We start from the raw sequence: 16,969 nt of genomic DNA on the forward strand, positions 1-16,969 counted from the left end.
TTCAAATTCTAAAGATGAAAATAAAATAGCAAAAGCGAAGTCTCATCTTGGAGGAAGGGGTATACTTTTTGGGCTACCAAAATGCGTTATTAAATCAATGTCTTGTGACATCACAGAGGTGACGACACCGGGACCCTGAGGACTTCATGAGCCGCCATCGTGTCCGCGAGCTCCAGAGCAAAGTGACAGGCAGGATACAAATTGGTAAATGTAACCTTTTACAAGACCGGCTAAGGGTAACATAAAAGGGAAATGTGGTCTGATAATAAGGACGTCATTGGTAAAATATGTAGGGTCTGTTGTAATAAGGGAATTCCCTGGTTGATCGTCGTCTTCCAAGATGTGTGCATTGATCCATGAGACATATGCAGCCTTAATCTAGCTCTACACATAGCATAGCTGCTAAAAGATGTCCAAATCCTTACTATCACCCCCATCATCAACCCCCTTCCCCATAAACACTATCGTTATGGGCTGATAGGCGGCTATCAATACCCTGTATTTTGGAATGAAACACTAAAGGGTTAACTTACAGATGAGTACAAATGACTGCTACTGATCCATTAGATCCTAAATATTACTGTAGCTGTAGATTGCCAGATCTTCCAGGAGAACAACAGTTAACACCCTAAAGTTTGTTTATTAGATAATAGGATCCCTTCAATTTGCTCCCTCCCCATAAATTAAATTGTTGAGTTATTAGGACACCTCAGTTGGGCTGAATGCTACACCGCTAGTAATTTATTGTCAGGTTCCAAGTAGGTTTTTCTGTGTAGGTTCACTTTAAAATGCTCTAAGTTATCAATAAGATGCCATTGAAGCCAATCAGGAGTTTTTTATATAGACAGATGAGTCACCGAGACCGCCGGCCGGTAATTCATCCGCCTGTCCTTCACCCCACAGCCGGGTAACACGATCCTTCATTTTCTTTTTTTAACGAGACACGATAAAACTCATGTACAATGCAAAGATTTTGTCTCCGTTTTGTCAAAAATCTCATAATATCATAACATATAATAATTATCTCCTCACCTTACATGATCCTATGCCAAGTAGGGCTCATTATCTCCTCCCCTTCCATGATTCCTCCACAAGAAGCTCTCATTATCTCCTCCCCTTACATGGTTCCTCCACAAGAAGCTCTCATTGTCTCCTCCCCTTACATAGTTCCTCCACAAGAAGTTCTCATTATCTCCTCCCCTTACATGGTCTGCCACGAGAAGCACTCACTATCTTCTCCCCTTAAATGCCCTTACATGGTTCCTCCACAAGAAGCTCTCACTATCTCCTCCCCTTACATGGTTCCTCCACAAGAGGTTCTCATTATCTCCTCCCCTTACATGGTTCCTCCACCAGAAGCTCTCATTGTCTTCTCCCCTTACATAGTTCCTCCACAAGAAGTTCTCATTATCTCCTCCCCTTACATGGTCTGCCACAAGAAGCACTCACTATCTCCTCCCCTTACATGGTTCCTCCACAGGAAGCTCTCACTATCTCCTCCCCTTACATGGTTTCTCCACCAGAAGTTCTCATTATCTTCTCCCCTTACATGGTCCTCCACAAGAAGCTCTCATCTCCTCCCCTTACATGGTTCTTCCACAAGAAGCTGTCACTATCTCCTCCCCTTACATGGTTCCTCCACAAGAAGCTGTCACTATCTCCTCCCCTTACATGGTTCCTCCATAAGAAGCTCTTATTATCTCCTTCCCTTATGTGGTTCCTCCACAAGAAGCTCTTATTATCTCCTCCCCTTACATGATTCCTCCACAAGAAGCTCTCATTATCTCCTCCCCTTACATGGTTCCTCAACAAGAAGCTCTCTTTATCTCCTCCCCTTACATGGTTACACCACAACAAGCTCTCATTATCTCCTCCTCTTACATGGTTCCTCAACAAGAACCTATCGCTATTTCCTCCCCTTACATGGTTCTTCCACAAGAAGCTCTCATTATGTCCTACTCTTATGTGGTTCCTCACCAAGAAGCTCTCATTAACTCCTCCCCTTACATGGTTCCTCCACAAGAAGCTCATTATCTTCTACTGTTATGTGGTTCCTCCATAAGAAGCTCTCATCATCTCCTCCCCTTACATGGTTCCTCCACAATATGTGCTCATTATCTCCTCTCCTGACATGGCTCCTCAACAATATGCATTCATTATCTCCCCCCTACATGACTCCACTACAAAAAGCTCTAATTATTTCTTTCTTTCACTTTTCCTTCACAATTATGTGCTCATTATCTCCTCCCCTTACATGGTTCATCCACAAGAAGCTCTTATTATCTCCTCCCCTTACATGGTTCCTCCACAAGGAGCTCTCATTATCTCCTCCCCTTGCATGGTTCCTCTACAAGAAGCTCTCATTATCTCCTTCCCTTACATGGTTCCTCTACAAGAAGCTTTCATTATCTCCTCCCCTTACATGGTTCCTCTACAAGAAGCTCTCATTATCTCCTCCCCTTACATGGTTCCTCCACAAGAAGCTCTCATTATCTCCTCCCCTTACATGGTTCCTCCACAAGAAGCTCTCATTATTTCCTCCCCTTACATGGTTCCTCCAGAAGAAGCTCTCATTATCTCCTCGCCTTACATGGTTCCTCCACAAGAAGCTCTCATTATCTCCTCCCCTTACATGGTTCCTCCACAAGAAGCTCTCATTATCTCCTCCCCTTACATGGTTCCTCCACAAGAAGCTCTCATTATCTCCTCCCTATACATGGTAGTGTAGGGCTTTTCCTGTGAGTAGGGGACTGTGATTCTTTATCATGACCAGCAACATGATGTCTCTGCCGGCTCACAAATTCATTTTCAGCTTATGGACCATGTAGATTTCCCATATTATTAGTAATTACGGGATTGTCACTCAAGACCAAATCTCTATATCTCAGCTTACTTTACTTCTGCTCAAATATCTGCTTTGTAATTGTTTTTTAAGCAATTCTATTTATTTGCAATCTCTCATTCATACTGATTTCTAATAGCACTTGGCAGTGGATAAGGATGGAAATGTACCCTACATGTCTTAGCATATGTTCTATACGTTATCAATACTAATGTATGGAAGAATAGCTAATATTGTCATTTTTGCAGTTATCTACATTTAACCCATGCCGATGCGGCTCGGTGGTAATTTCTGCGTCCAATGTGTGTTGGGTCACAAAGTCCTAGAAAAGTGATTGCTTGTTCTAATATTCCCGTTACCGTACCTTACATATATATACCAATCACTCATAATACTAAAATCAATAGATCAGTGTAGTGGCTGACATTATTTATCTGGAGACAATGGCACCCATTGGGGGGTGGGATATACAGTGGGGCAAAAAAGTATTTAGTCAGTCAGCAATAGTGCAAGTTCCACCACTTAAAAAGATGAGAGGCGTCTGTAATTTACATCATAGGTAGACCTCAACTATGGGAGACAAACTGAGAAAAAAAAATCCAGAAAATCACATTGTCTGTTTTTTTTATCATTTTATTTGCATTTTATGGTGGAAAATAAGTATTTGGTCAGAAACAAAATTTCATCTCAATACTTTGTAATATATCCTTTGTTGGCAATGACAGAGGTCAAACGTTTTCTGTAAGTCTTCACAAGGTTGCCACACACTGTTGTTGGTATGTTGGTCCATTCCTCCATGCAGATCTCCTCTAGAGCAGTGATGTTTTTGGCTTTTCGCTTGGCAACACGGACTTTCAACTCCCTCCAAAGGTTTTCTATAGTGTTGAGATCTGGAGACTGGCTAGGCAACTCCAGGACCTTGAAATGCTTCTTACGAAGCCACTCCTTCGTTGCCCTGGCGGTGTGCTTTGGATCATTGTCATTTTGAAAGACCCAGCCACGTTTCAACTTCAATGCCCTTGCTGATGGAAGGAGGTTTGCACTCAAAATCTCATGATACATTGCCCCATTAATTCTTTCATGTACCCGGATCAGTCGTCCTGGCCCCTTTGCAGAGAAACAGCCCCAAAGCATGATGTTTCCACCACCATGCTTTACAGTAGGTATGGTGTTTGATGGATGCAACTCAGTATTCTTTTTCCTCCAAACACGACAAGTTGTGTTTCTACCAAACAGTTCCAATTTGGTTTCATCAGACCATAGGACATTCTCCCAAAACTCCTCTGGATCATCCAAATGCTCTCTAGCAAACTTCAGACGGGCCCGGACATGTACTGGCTTAAGCAGTGGGACACGTCTGGCACTGCAGGATCTGAGTCCATGGTGGCGTAGTGTGTTACTTATGGTAGGCCTTGTTACATTGGTCCCAGCTCTCTGCAGTTCATTCACTAGGTCCCCCCGCGTGGTTCTAGGATTTTTGCTCACCGTTCTTGTGATCATTCTGACCCCACGGGGTGGGATTTTGCGTGGAGCCCCAGATCGAGGGAGATTATCAGTGGTCTTGTATGTCTTCCATTTTCTAATTATTGCTCCCACTGTTGATTTCTTCACTCCAAGCTGGTTGGCTATTGCAGATTCAGTCTTCCCAGCCTGGTGCAGGGCTACAATTTTGTTTCTGGTGTCCTTTGACAGCTCTTTGGTCTTCACCATAGTGGAGTTTGGAGTCAGACTGTTTGAGGGTGTGCACAGGTGTCTTTTTATACTGATAACAAGTTTAAACAGGTGCCATTACTACAGGTAATGAGTGGAGGAAAGAGGAGACTCTTAAAGAAGAAGTTACAGGTCTGGGAGAGCCAGAAATCTTGATTGTTTGTTTCTGACCAAATACTTATTTTCCACCATAAAATGCAAATAAAATGATAAAAAAACAGACAATGTGATTTTCTGGATTTTTTTTGCTCAGTTTGTCTCCCATAGTTGAGGTCTACCTATGATGTAAATTACAGACGCCCCTCATCTTTTTAAGTGGTGGAACTTGCACTATTGCTGACTGACTAAATACTTTTTTGCCCCACTGTATCTCGAAGTTGATGTGTTGGAAAAATGGAAAAGCGGAAAGATCTGTGCGATGGACAAGTGCCAAACTGTGATCCTAGTATTTTCTGGTTTGCACGTACTAAAATTGAACCAATAAAGGATAAGTAATCCAATGACAAAGTCATGAGCGCCCACAACTTACTGATGTATGGGGGGAGCACAATCTCATGGAAGAGTCAAATCTCTCGGAGGAGCCACTGTAGGGCAAAATGACTGCGTCTATGGAGCTGTGTATCCACATCATACAGAATATTAGGTTTTAATTTTATGGCTTATTTTCAAACAAGAATGTAAATATGGTGGGGAAGGGGGGTTTCGTGAAGTTGCACTTTTGATCTGAAACTTTAGGAGCCAAAAGGTGTTAAGGCTACGTTCACACATTGTGGATTTTTGCCACAATAGCATAGAATCTCAATATCTTTAATAAAATTATGGAAACATTTTTTTTCCTGTGATTATGGTAAAAAAAGAAACATACAAGGTTTGAACAAAGCATAGGGGTAATGCAAAATAATTAGGGGTATTTATTAAAAATGTTGCATAAGGTTATACTTCTGAGTTTAAAAAAAAGTATACCTTTTGTTAGGGCTAGCGGAACGCACCGAGTAAGTATATAGATTTTATTATAATTGATGCGTTCGCAGCCCGGGGTCCACCGTGCAGGAGAACCTGCTGCTAGCAAACGGCGGCACTATATGGCGGTATGAGCTAACCCTGTTACTTCACAGAGTAGTCGAAACTCAAAGCTCTGCGCCCTGTTTGACTTCACAGAGGCACAGGCTAACTGCCCAACTAAGAGCAGTCAGTGGTCACGCATGCACACAAACTCCTCGCCTGAGGTGCCAGCATTCTAGGTGCTTATTTCAGCCAGGTCCCTGAATACATTCAGACAAAATCTCCTCGCCGGAGGTGCCAGCATTCTAGGGGCTTATTTCAGCCGGGTCCCTGAACACAAACTCACATGACCACATTGGCGTAAAGCACATAACATGCATTGATACTAGCGCATGGCCGTGCGGTCATGCGAGCCTTAAATAGTTGCAGCACGTACAGGACCTTCCTAGAAGGACCAATGAGAGGCTGCCACAGAGCGTGAGCACCTACAGGACCTTCCTGAAGGACCAATGGCCTTAGCTGCAGTACCTGATCATGTGACCCTCGATCTCCACTGAGAGATCTTACCCTGGGCATGTTCAGAATGAGAAAAGCAGGACTTAGTCCCAGAAGCGTCTGCTCGCCGCCGCCCAGCACTGACTTCAATGGCAGAAGCAGGAAAAGCAGCAGTAATTCTTAGTACAGAGTCAGACTGAGCGAGATGCTGGGACTGATGTCTCCACTGAGCAGGCTACACTGCGGCAGGAGGAGAATGGGAGACCCCCTGTGCAGAGATGGGAACTCGACCCCTAACACCTTTGAAATTAAGAAAATTCTTCTGTATCTTTGAATTGGTCTGTCTACAGCAATAACACAAAGCCCTTTTTAGCTATTATTGGGGGTCTTAAGGACATTTTACCTGCAGAAACCATCCGGCCACAAATGAGAGTTGCAATTTAAGACAAATCTGCCTACAGATAAGTTTGGCTCTATCTTTATACTTTGCTTATACATTTCAATGTAGCTCTGAAAAAGTACTGGGTCAACTATACCAGAGAGTCTTATGAGCAAAAGTATGTAAAATAATAAGGAAAAAAACTGCCTCTCTAGTGCCACCTCAGGGTCAACATCAGACAGTGTAGCTGCCTATAGGTGGCACTAGAGAGCAGGAGATCTATTTTGCGCACAACAATATCCAAGCATTGAATATAAATATTTTATGTTCCAAAAATATAATTGCAGCGGACGTGTATTTTATTTGTTCTTCATATTTCTTCTTCTGATCAAATTCATCTCAGGATTTGGCAAAAAAAAAAGTTAAAAACTGCATCAAACTGCCAAGTGGTGACAGAGCTATGTAGGAAATGTTATTGAGTTGATTATAAAAGGCAGGTTACTGGTCCTGAATTATAAAAAAAAATAAAGAAAATCTGTTTTTATCGGATGTTTGTTGCAGAGTATAGGAACTTACCTGTGAGAGGTGAGAACCTCCATAAAAGTAGCCCATAATGCAAAGAAATGCAAAGAAAAGAAATCTACAATCACTTTATTTCACCCTGAGTCATTGCTTCTCTCCGTTCAGTCTTCTTTCTTGGCTAGTATCTGTAGATTTTCTGTTAATCTCCTGTATATTACACATCTTTTTACAATTACCTTGTTCTGTGGGATTTATTCCAGGCTTGTATGACGCTGCAAGACAAACAATGTAATATATTAAAAAATGTTTCTTATACACTTCTTAAAGTAGATCTATAACCAGATTTCACAATACACACAGCAAATGATTAAATTGATTTCTTAGACCTGATGAGGCTGATGTACTTATTGTGAAAATCCATGTTAGAATGTCTGTATAATCCTTTGTAAAAGCTAGTCAGCTAGTCTGACAGCTCTTCAGCATTTTTCCTCTTTGTTGCTCCTGAATCTTCACCCACTTAACCTGATTGACATCTCCTCAGTATCCCTTCTCCCTGCTACATCTGAATCTCCACTCACTCAGTCTCATTGACAGCTCCTCAGTGTCACTCCTCTCCACTGCTCCTGAATCTCCACCCACCCAGCCTGAGTGACAGCTCCTCAGTGTCCCACTTCGCTGCTGTTGAATCCACTTACCCAGCCTGATTGATTGCTCTTCAGTGTCTCTCCTCCCTGCTGCTGAATCACCATACACCTATTATGATTGACAGCTCCTCAGTGTTCCTCCTCTCTGCTACTGAATCTTCACTTACTTGTCTGATTTACAGCTCCACAGTGTTCCTCCTCTGTGCTGCTGAATCTTCACTTACTAGTTTGATTGACAGATCTTCAGTGTTCCTCCTCTCCGCTGCTGAATCTTCACTTACTAGTTTGATTGACAGCTCCTCAGTGTCCCTCCTCTCTGCTGCTGAATCTTCACTTCTTAGCCTGATTGACAGCTCTTCAGTGTTCCTCCTCTCTGCTGATTAATCTTCACTTACTAGTTTGATTGACAGCTCTTCAGTGTCCTCCTCTCTGCTGCAGAATCTTCACTTACTAGTCTGATTGACAGATCTTCAGTGCTCCTCCTCTCTGCTGCTGAATCTTCAATTACTAGTTTGATTGACAGCTCCTCAGTGTCCCTCCTCTCTGCTGCTGAATCTTCACGTCCTAGCCTGATTGACAGCTCTTCAGTGTTCCTCCTCTCTGCTGCTGAATCTTCACTTCCTAGCCTGATTGACAGCTCCTCAGTGCTCCTCCTCTCTGCTGTGGAATCTTCACTTACTAGCTGATTGACGGCTCCTCAGTGTTCCTCCTCTCTGCTGCTGAATCTTCACATCCTATCCTGACTGACAGCTCATCAATGTCCCTCCTCTCTGCTGAATCTTCACTTCCTAGCTGATTGATGGCTCCTCAGTGTTCCTCCTCTCTGCTGCTGAATCTTCACTTTCTAGCCTAATTGGCAGATCCTCAGTGTTCATCCTCTCTGCTGCAGAATCTTCACTTACTAGCTGATTGACAGCTCCTCAGTGTTCCTCATCTCTGCTGCTGAATCGTCACTTACTAGCCTGATTGACAGCTCCTCAGTGCTCCTCCTCTCCGCTGCTGAATCTTCACTTACTAGTTTGATTGACAGCTCCTCAGTGTCCCTCCTCTCTGCTGCTGAATCTTCACTTCCTAGCCTGATTGACAGCTTTTCAGTGTTCCTTCTCTCTGCTGCTGAATCTTCACTTACTAGCCTGATTGACAGCTCCTCAGTGCTCCTCCTCTCTGCTGCTGAATCTTCACTTTCTAGCTGATTGACGGCTCCTCAGTGTTCCTCCTCTCTGCTCTTCTGCTGAATCTTCACTTCCTAACTGATTGATGGCTCCTCAGTGTCCCTCCTCTCTGCTGCTGAATCTTCACTTCCTAGCCTGATTTACAGCTCTTCAGTGCTCCTCCTCTCTGCTGCTAAATCTTCACTTACTAGCCTGACTGACAGCGCTTCAGTGCTCCTCCTCTCTGCTGCTGAATCTTCACTTTCTAGCCTAATTGGCAGATCCTCAGTGTTCCTCCTCTCTGCTGCAGAATCTTCACTTACTAGCTTGATTGACAGCTCCTCAGTGTTCCTCCTCTCTGCTGCTGAATCTTCACTTACTAATCTGATTGACAGCTCCTCAGTGTTCCTCCTCTCTGCTGATTAATCTTCACTTACTTGTTTGATTGACAGCTCTTCATTGTCCTCCTCCCTGCTGCTGAATCTTCACTTTCTAGTCTGATTGACAGATCTTCAGTGCTCCTCCTCTCTGCTGCTGAATCTTCACTTACTAGTTTGATTGACAGCTCCTCAGTGTCCCTCCTCTCTGCTGCTGAATCTTCACTTCCTAGCCTGATTGACAGCTCTTCAGTGTTCCTACTCTCTGCTGCTGAATCTTCACTTCCTAGCCTGATTGACAGCTCCTCAGTGCTCCTCCTCTCTGCTGCTGAATCTTCACTTACTAGCTGATTGACGGCTCCTCAGTGTTCCTCCTCTCTGCTGCTGAATCTTCACATCCTATCCTGACTGACAGCTCCTCAATGTCCCTCCTCTCTGCTGAATCTTCACTTCCTAGCTGATTGATGGCTCCTCAGTGTTCCTCCTCTCTGCTGCTGAATCTTCACTTTCTAGCCTAATTGGCAGATCCTCAGTGTTCCTCCTCTCTGCTGCAGAATCTTCACTCACTAGCTGATTGACAGCTTCTCAGTGTTCTTCCTCTCTGCTGCTGAATCTTCACTTACCAATCTGATTGACAGCTCCTCAGTGTTCCTCCTCTCTGCTGCTGAATCTTCACTTACTAATCTGATTGACAGCTCTTCAGTGCTCCTCCTCTCTGCTGCTGAATCTTCACTTACTAGCCTGACTGACAACTCTTCAGTGCTCCTCCTCTCTGCTGCTGATTCTTCACTTTCTAGCCTAATTGGTAGATCCTCAGTGTTCCTCCTCTCTGCTGCAGAATCTTCACTTACTAATCTGATTGACAGCTCCTCAGTGTTCTTCCTCTCTGCTGATTAATCTTCACTTACTAGTTTGATTGACAGCTCTTCAGTGTCCTCCTCTCTGCTGCTGAATCTTCACTTACTAGTCTGATTGACAGATCTTCAGTGTTCCTCCTCTCTGCTGCTGAATCTTCACTTACTAGTTTGATTGACAGCTCCTCAGTGTCCCTCCTCTCTGCTGCTGAATCTTAACTTCCTAGCCTGATTGGCAGCTCCTCAGTGTCCCTCCTCTCTGCTGCTGAATCTTCACTTCCTAGCCTGATTGATGGCTCCTCAGTGTTCCTCCTCTCTGCTGCTGAATCTTTACTTTCTAGCCTAATTGGCAGATCCTCAGTGTTCCTCCTCTCTGCTGCTGAATCTTCACTTTCTAGCCTAATTGGCAGATCCTCAGTGTTGCTCCTCTCTGCTGCTGAATCTTCTCTTCCTAGCCTGACTGACAGCTCCTCAGTGTTCCTCCTCTCTGCTGCTGAATCTTCACTTACTAGTTTGATTGTCAGCTCCTCAGTGTTCCTCCTCTCTGCTTCTGAATCTTCACTTCCTATCCTGTTTGACAGCTCCTCAGTGTCCCTCCTCTCTGCTGCTGAATCTTCACTTCCTAGCCTGATTGACAGCTCCTCAGTGACCCTCCTCTCTGCTGCTGAATCTTCACTTCCTAGCCTGATTGACAGCTCCTCAGCTCTCCTCCTCTCTGCTGCTGAGTCTTCACTTACTAGCTGATTGACGGCTCCTCAGTGTTCCTCCTCTCTGCTGCTGAATCTTCACTTTCTAGCCTAATTGGCAGATCCTCAGTGTTCATCCTCTCAGCTGCAGAATCTTCACTTCCTAGCCTGATTGACAGCTCCTCAGCTCTCCTCCTCTCTGCTGATGAATCTTCACTTCCTATCCTGACTGACAGCTCCTCAGTGTTCCTCCTCTCTGCTGCTGAATCTTCACTTTCTAGCCTAATTGGCAGATCCTCAGTGTTCATCCTCTCAGCTGCAGAATCTTCACTTCCTAGCCTGATTGACAGCTCCTCAGCTCTCCTCCTCTCTGCTGATGAATCTTCACTTCCTATCCTGACTGACAGCTCCTCAGTGTTCCTCCTCTCTGCTGCTGAATCTTCACTTTCTAGCCTAATTGGCAGATCCTCAGTGTTCATCCTCTCAGCTGCAGAATCTTCACTTACTAGCTGATTGACGGCTCCTCAGTGTTCCTCCTCTCTGCTGCTGAATCTTCACTTACTAATCTGATTGACAGCTCCTCAGTGTTCCTCCTCTCTGCTGCTGAATCTTCACTTACTAGCCTGATTGACAGCTCCTCAGTGCTCCTCCTCTCTGCTGCTGAATCTTCACTTACTAGTTTGATTGACAGCTCCTCAGTGTCCCTCCTCTCTGCTGCTGAATCTTCACTTCCTAGTTTGATTGACAGCTCTTCAGTGTTCCTCCTCTCTGCTGCTGAATCTTCACTTACTAGCCTGATTGACAGCTCCTCAGTGCTCCTCCTCTCTGCTGCTGAATCTTCACTTTCTAGCTGATTGACGGCTCCTCAGTGTTCCTCCTCTCTGCTCTTCTGCTGAATCTTCACTTCCTAACTGATTGATGGCTCCTCAGTGTTCCTCCTCTCTGCTGCTGAATCTTCACTTACTAGCCTGATTGACAGCTCCTCAGTGCTCCTCCTCTCCGTTGCTGAATCTTCACTTACTAGTTTGATAGCTCCTCAGTGTCCGTCCTCTCTGCTGCTGAATCTTCACTTCCTAGCCTGATTGACGGCTTCTCAGTGTTCCTCCTCTCTGCTGCTGAATCTTCACTTTCTAGCCTAATTGGCAGATCCTCAGTGTTCCTCCTCTCTGCTGCTGAATCTTCACTTTCTAGCCTAATTGGCAGATCCTCAGTGTTGCTCCTCTCTGCTGCTGAATCTTCTCTTCCTAGCCTGACTGACAGCTCCTCAGTGTTCCTCCTCTCTGCTGCAGAATCTTCACTTACTAGCTTGATTGACAGCTCTTCAGTGTTCCTCCTCTCTGCTGCTGAATCTTCACTTACTAGTTTGATTGTCAGCTCCTCAGTGTTCCTCCTCTCTGCTTCTGAATCTTCACTTCCTATCCTGTTTGACAGCTCCTCAGTGTCCCTCCTCTCTGCTGCTGAATCTTCACTTCCTAGCCTGATTGACAGGTCCTCAGTGTCCCTCCACTCTGCTGCTGAATCTTCACTTCCTGTTATGACCCCAATGGCAGAGGGTCTCAGGAATCAATACCAAGTCTGCAAACACAAAAAAAACAGCTCATAGGGCAGTGGTAACTGGGCTGACCATATATCTAATCCTAGCTCCACAAATAGAAGTAGCCGGGGAACGTGCCTACGTTGGTTCTAGACGTCTCGCGCCAGCCGGAGAACTAACTAACCCTAGAAGGGAAAAGAAAGACCTTTCTTGCCTCCAGAGAAAAGACCCCAAAAGTTGGATACAAGCCCCCAACAAATAATAACGGTGAGGCAAGAGGAAAAGACAAACATGAGAATGAGCTAGGTATTTAGCAAAGAGAGGCCCACTAGCTAATAGCAGAATATAGTAAGATGACTTATATGGTCAGCAAAAACCCTATTAAAATATCCACGCTGGATATTCAAGAACCCCCGAACCGTCTAACGGCCGGGGGGAGAACACCAGCCCCCTAGAGCTTCCAGCAAGGTCAGAAATCACATTTAGTACAAGCTGGACAAAAATAGTAGCAAAGCAAGTAACTCAAAAAACAAAGAAGCAAGACTTAGCTTAATTTTGCAAGAGCCAGGACCAGCAGACAGGAGCAACAGAAGGATCTGATTACAACGATGCCAGGCACTGGACTAAGGATCCAGGAAGTTAATATAGCGACACCCCTGGACTAACGACCCAGGTGAGTGCCAAACAGAAAAAAAGACAATCCCAGAGTCATACCACTAGTGACCACAAGAGGGAGCCAAAAAGTCTAATTCACAACAGTACCCCCCCCCCCCTTAAGGAGGGGTTACCGAACCCTCACCAAGACCACCAGGGCGATCAGGATGAGCAGCGTGAAAGGCACGAACTAAATCGGCCGCATGCACATCAGAGGCAACCACCCAGGAATTATCCTCCTGACCATAGCCCTTCCACTTGACCAGATACTGAAGCCTCCGCCTGGAGAGACGAGAATCCAAGATCTTCTCCACCACGTACTCCAACTCGCCCTCAACCAACACCGGAGCAGGAGACTCAGCAGAAGGAACCACAGGTACAACGTACCGCCGCAACAAAGACCTATGGAACACGTTGTGAATGGCAAACGACACAGGAAGATCCAAGCGAAAGGACACAGGATTAAGGATTTCCAATATCTTGTAAGGACCGATGAAGCGAGGCTTAAATTTAGGAGAGGAGACCTTCATAGGAACAAATCGAGAAGACAGCCATACCAAATCCCCAACACGAAGTCGGGGACCCACACCGCGGCGGAGGTTGGCAAAACGCTGAGCCTTCTCTTGTGACAACTTCAAGTTGTCCACCACATGATTCCAGATCTGCTGCAACCTATCCACCACAGAATCTACCCCAGGACAGTCAGAAGGCTCCACATGTCCCGAGGAAAAATGAGGATGGAAACCAGAGTTGCAGAAAAATGGTGAAACCAATGTAGCGGAACTAGCCCGATTATTAAGGGCAAACTCAGCCAACGGCAAGAAGGTCACCCAATCATCCTGATCCGCAGAAACAAAACACCTCAAATAAGCCTCCAGAGTCTGATTAGTTCGCTCCGTTTGTCCATTAGTCTGAGGATGAAAGGCAGACGAAAACGACAACTCAATGCCCATCCTAGCACAAAAGGATCGCCAGAACCTGGAAACAAACTGGGATCCTCTGTCAGACACAATATTCTCAGGAATGCCGTGTAAACGAACCACATTCTGAAAGAACACAGGAACCAGATCGGAAGAGGAAGGCAGCTTAGGCAAAGGTACCAAATGGACCATCTTAGAAAAGCGATCACATACCACCCAGATGACAGACATGCCCTGAGACACCGGGAGATCTGAAATGAAATCCATGGAAATGTGTGTCCAAGGCCTCTTCGGGACAGGCAAGGGCAAGAGCAACCCGCTGGCACGCGAACAGCAAGGCTTAGCTCGAGCACAAGTCCCACAGGACTGCACAAACGACCGCACATCCCGTGACAAGGAAGGCACCAAAAGGACCTAGCCACCAGATCTCTGGTGCCAAAAATTCCCGAATGCCCTGCCAACACCGAGGAATGAACCTCGGAAATGACTCTGCTGGTCCACTTATCAGGAACAAACAGTCTGTCAGGTGGACAAGAGTCAGGTCTACCAGCCTGAAATCTCTGCAACACACGTCGCAAATCCGGAGAAATGGCTGACAAGATAACTCCATCTTTAAGAATACCAACTGGTTCTGCGACTCCCGGAGAGTCAGGCACAAAGCTCCTTGAAAGAGCATCAGCCTTCACATTCTTCGAACCTGGTAAATACGAGACCACAAAGTCAAAACGGGAGAAAAACAATGACCAGCGGGCCTGTCTAGGATTCAGGCGTTTAGCAGACTCGAGATACATCAGATTCTTGTGATCAGTCAAGACCACCACACGATGCTTAGCACCCTCGAGCCAATGACGCCACTCCTCAAATGCCCACTTCATGGCCAACAACTCCCGATTGCCAACATCATAATTCCGCTCAGCAGGCGAAAACTTCCTCGAGAAAAAGGCACAAGGTCTCATCACAGAGCAACCAGGGCCTCTCTGCGACAAAACGGCCCCTGCCCCAATCTCAGAAGCATCCACTTCAACCTGAAAGGGAAGTGAGACATCAGGCTGGCACAAAACAGGCGCCGAAGTAAACCGGCGCTTCAACTCCTGGAAAGCCTCCACGGCTGCAGGAGCCCAGTTAGCAACATCAGAACCTTTCTTGGTCATATCCGTCAAAGGTTTAGCAATGCTAGAAAAATTAGCAATAAAACGACGGTAGAAGTTAGCAAAACCCAAGAACTTCTGAAGACTCTTAACTGACGTGGGTTGAGTCCAATCATGAATAGCACGGACCTTGACTGGGTCCATCTCCACCGCAGAAGGGGAAAAAATAAACCCCAAAAAGGGAACCTTCTGTACTCCAAAGAGACACTTTGAGCCCTTAACAAACAAAGAATTCTCACGCAAAACCTGAAACACCATCCTGACCTGCTCTACATGCGAGTCCCAGTTATCAGAAAAAACCAGAATATCATCCAGATAAACGATCATAAATTTATCCAGATACTTCCGGAAAATATCATGCATAAAGGACTGAAACACTGAAGGAGCACTAGAGAGCCCAAAAGGCATCACCAAGTACTCAAAATGACCTTTGGGCGTATTAAACGCGGTTTTCCATTCATCTCCTCGCTTAATGCGCACAAGGTTGTACGCACCACGAAGATCTATCTTGGTGAACCACTTGGCACCTTTAATTCGGGCAAACAAGTCTGACAACAGAGGCAAAGGATACTGAAATTTAACAGTGATTTTATTCAAAAGCCGATAGTCAATACAAGGTCTCAAAGATCCGTCCTTCTTGGCCACAAAAAAAAATCCCGCACCAAGAGGGGAAGAGGAAGGACGGATATGCCCCTTCTCCAGAGACTCCTTGATATACGAACGCATTGCGGTATGCTCAGGTACAGACAGATTAAATAGTCTTCCCTTAGGAAATTTGCTACCTGGAATCAAATCTATGGCACAGTCACAGTCCCTATGAGGAGGCAGAACACTGGACCTGGACTCGCTGAACACATCCTGATAATCAGACAAATACTCAGGAACTTCCGAAGGAGTAGAGGAAGCAATAGACACCGGCGGGGAATCACCATGAATACCCTGACAGCCCCAACTTGACACAGACATTGCCTTCCAATCCAAGACTGGATTATGAGTCTGTAACCATGGCAAACCCAAAACGACCAAATCATGCATTTTATGCAGAACAAGAAAACGAATCACCTCCCGACGTTCAGGAGCACATGGTTACCTGTGTCCAAAACTGCGGTTTATTTTCCGCCAATGGCGTAGCATCAATACCCCTCAGAGGGATAGGATTAACCAACGGCTCAAGAACAAAACCACAGCGCTTGGCAAATGACAGATCCATAAGACTCAGGGCAGCACCTGAATCCACAAACGCCATAACAGGGTAAGAGGACAATGAGCAAATTAAAGTCACAGACAAAATAAATTTAGGTTGCAAATTACCAATGGCGACAGGACTAACAACCCTTGTTAGGTGTTTAGAGCATGCTGATATAACATGTGTAGAATCACCACAGTAAAAACACAACCCATTCTGACGTCTATGATTTTTCCGCTCATTTCTGGTCTGAATTCTATCACATTGCATCAAATCAGGTGTTTGTTTAGACAACACCACCAGAGGATTAGCGGTTTTGCGCTCCCGCAAACGCCGGTCAATTTGAATAGCCAGCGCCATGGAATCATTCAGACTTGTAGGAATGGAGAAACCCACCATCACATTCTTAATGGCTTCAGAAAGGCCATTTCTGAAGTTTGCGGCCAGAGCACACTCATTCCACTGAGTAAGCACGGACCATTTCCGAAATTTTTGGCAATACACTTCAGCTTCATCCTGGCCCTGAGAAATAGCCAGCAAGGCTTTTTCTGCCTGAACCTCAAGATTGGGTTCCTCGTAAAGCAATCCGAGCGCCAGAAAAAACGCATCAATATTTGCCAATGCCGGATCTCCTGGCGCTAGCGAGAAAGCCCAATCCTGAGGGTCGCCCCGTAAAAAAGAGATAACAATTTTAACTTGCTGAACTAAGTCTCCAGATGAACGGGGTCTCAGAGATAGAAACAATTTACAATTATCCCTGAAATTCCTAAACTTAAATCGGTCTCCAGAAAACAGTTCAGGAATAGGTATTTTAGGTTCAGACATAGGACTACTGGTAACAAAATCTTGTATGCTTTGCACACGA

At 45.2% G+C, this 16,969-nt stretch overlaps 1 long non-coding RNA gene across 13 annotated transcripts in view; it reads right to left on the reverse strand.

Annotated features, from left to right (window-relative positions):
• Positions 1 to 16,969, reverse strand: part of LOC143806493 (uncharacterized) — a 138,889-nt gene that overhangs the window by 16,725 nt on the left and 105,195 nt on the right. For 9 of the 13 annotated variants that reach the window (XR_013221479.1, XR_013221480.1, XR_013221482.1 and 6 more), the window contains one exon: positions 7,005 to 7,222. This is a non-coding gene — a long non-coding RNA (uncharacterized LOC143806493). Of the gene's footprint in view, positions 1 to 7,004; positions 7,223 to 10,485; positions 10,619 to 16,969 lie in introns of those variants that run through there. The other 4 variants (XR_013221477.1, XR_013221478.1, XR_013221485.1 and 1 more) reach the window with 2 other exon arrangements.

The sequence above is a fragment of the Ranitomeya variabilis genome, chromosome 2, assembly GCF_051348905.1.
Source record: "Ranitomeya variabilis isolate aRanVar5 chromosome 2, aRanVar5.hap1, whole genome shotgun sequence".
Lineage (NCBI taxonomy): Eukaryota > Metazoa > Chordata > Amphibia > Anura > Dendrobatidae > Ranitomeya > Ranitomeya variabilis.